Here is a 2543-nt window from a genome sequence, read left to right as displayed (position 1 = left end):
CCGCAATGAGAAGCCCGTGCACCGCAACAAAGAGTAGCCCCCGCTCACTGCAACTAGAGAAAGCCCACGCACAGCAACGAAGACCCAACTCAGCCAAAAAATAAATAAATAAGTAAATAAATTTTAAAAATTAAAAAAAATACATAAATAAACTCAGTGCCTATAGGGGAAAGTCAGTATAGTAGACCAGGAACAAGATAATAGGGAGTGAGGACTGGTGAACCTAGGAAGGGCATGCTCCACTCAAAGTCATTCAAAATCACATTGTTTAAAAACCCTGTGCTTGCCGAACAAGACCTGCTTGTGGGCAAGATTCATTCTGTGATGCACTTCACTCTGGGGTTTTGCCATTTCTCTAGGTCCTACCTGGGGAAGTGGATACACATCTTCCCTGCCTTTGGATCGTCCCAGTCTCTGTTGTCTCTTTCATCCTGCTGGGCTCAGTCCTGAGAAGTAAACAGGTAGTCAGGTAACCCCTTCTTTCCAGGAAATCATTTTCACTTAAATTCTCCTCTGACTCTCTCATCTTCCTAACCCAGGGGATTTTTCCAATTTCAGGATATGGGAAGCAGAAAGCTTTCTACCATTTGCAGACTTCCAAATCAATTGTATTTACTAAGCACAAGCATTTTTTTCCACTTCTTCTGGGGCCCTAGCCCCAAACTCAAGCCAAGAAAAGACTCTTGGCTTCTCTCTTTCTGCTGCATTACCTCTCTTAAGATGATGGGCATAACATTCCTCAGCTGTTGCATGAAAAGGGAGAAGGATCATGGGGTGATATAGGGGAAGATGTTATCCTGCTATAGAAGAGATATAGTGTCCAGAACAAGGGAGCATTCATCAGACTACACAGGGAATGTCTTGTACGTTGCTGTGTGTCTCCTCTTAGAAAGAATGTATTTATCCACAAAGATCCAGGGAGGTAAAGGGATTCTGAATCACATTATATAAGTATCTAATCAATAAGACTTCTATACAACATTCGGCATCCAAGGCTGAGGATGTAACAGTCAAGATAGGCTACTTTATGCTGTGATAGTAAATGACCTCTGCTCCACGCACAGCTGGGTTGGCCCATGCTCTGGCTGGCAGCGAGCTTTAACATCTGGGACCCGACTGGGGCAGCGGGGACCTGCGTGCAGTGGGCATGGCCAATGCGCCGGGCTGGAGGGTGAGCCTTGTGCCCGGGGTGGGACACAGCCGACACCTCCAGATAAGGCCCAGGGCGGCCAGGGGACCTCCGGTGCCAGGCGAAAATATCTTCCTGTCTGCGCCTAACCTCATCGGTTATGCACAGATTGTCTTCACCACCATTTCTTTCTACTTCATGCTCTGCTGCCCCCTCACGGCCTCCTCCTTCTACCTGCTCAGTGGATTTCTGGACGCTTTTGATGGACACGCTGCTCGAGTCCTTAATCAAGGGACCGGGTTTGGGGCCATGCTGGACATGCGGGCAGACTGCTGCTCCACAATGTGTCTGCTGGTCAACCTGGCCCTACTGTACCCTCACGCCACCCTTCTCTTCCAGCTCAACGTGAGCTTGGATGTGGCCAGCCACTGGCTGCACCTCCACAGTTCTGTGGTCCGAGGCAGTGAAAGTCACAAGATGATTAACCTGTCTGGAAATCCAGTGCTTTGCATCTACTATACCTCCAGACCTTCTCTATTTATCCTGGGTGCTGGAAATGAGCCCTTCTACTGCCTTCTCCTCCGTCATGTTCTCTGTAATCCTGGGGACCAGTCCCACCCCTGTGATCTCTCAGGGACCTTTAGCTGGCTTTGTGGGTCTTTTCCGAATGTGCCTCTGGATCACCACCTGATCACAGCCGCCTGCAACATGGCTGCCTTGGACGCAGCAGATCGTGCCAAGAAGACGTGACCCTGGAACCCCCAGTCCCTGGCTGCCCACCGACCCTGGGAGTCTCACTGTGCCACGTGGCTCCCCTGTCGCTCCTAGGAGATCCCAGGCTCATATCTTCCCAATGTGTCATCCAACCTGCTGGGAAGGGGGGCCAGCCTCTTTGGTGATGTCATGTTCTCCATAATCTTGGGGACCAGTCCCACCCCTGTGGTCTCCAGGGACCTATACTTCAAATCAGGAAGGATGCTCAGGAGGGCCCATCCACACGGGCAGTGCTCCTGGGGCCCCAAGAGAGCTGTCTGAGGACTGGGTATTGTCACACCCGCTGGCTCAGCCCTGGGATCTGGCTTGGCCTGAGGCCTTAGGGACACTTGAGTGAGGGAGGTGGGGTAGGGGCCAGGTTTCCCAAAAGGCAGGGATTCAGACCTCTGCCCCTGGCTAGAGTAATCCTGTGGGTCTAATGGTCAGGAGAGAAGGGGCTGTCGATATCCCATTGCAATCTCCTCTGTCCTGGCTCTGAAAACCTTGATAATGAGGGTGGGAGTGTCACTGGAAAACAAAGTAACAAACAAACAAAAAAACCCTAAAAAATCTTGGTGACTTACAAAATTAAAAATTTATTTCTTGCTCCTGTTACATGCCAATCACATTTCATTCTTTTCTAGGGAGATGGAGTCAGCTT

General features: G+C 50.2%; 1 pseudogene across 1 annotated transcript; it reads left to right on the top strand.

Moving 5' to 3' along the window:
- The first annotated feature begins 1147 nt into the window (after nucleotides 1-1147).
- Nucleotides 1148-1879, top strand: LOC309974558 (CDP-diacylglycerol--inositol 3-phosphatidyltransferase-like; annotated as a pseudogene). Its single transcript has one exon. The product of its transcript is annotated as a CDP-diacylglycerol--inositol 3-phosphatidyltransferase-like (transcript).
- Nucleotides 1880-2543: the final 664 nt, after the last annotated feature.

This window comes from Leucopleurus acutus (genome assembly GCF_964270905.1).
Source record: "Leucopleurus acutus genome assembly, chromosome: 2".
In the NCBI taxonomy this organism is placed as follows: domain Eukaryota; kingdom Metazoa; phylum Chordata; class Mammalia; order Artiodactyla; family Delphinidae; genus Leucopleurus; species Leucopleurus acutus.
Note: the sequence above shows the minus strand (reverse complement) of the source record. Positions and strands in the feature narration are given on the sequence as shown.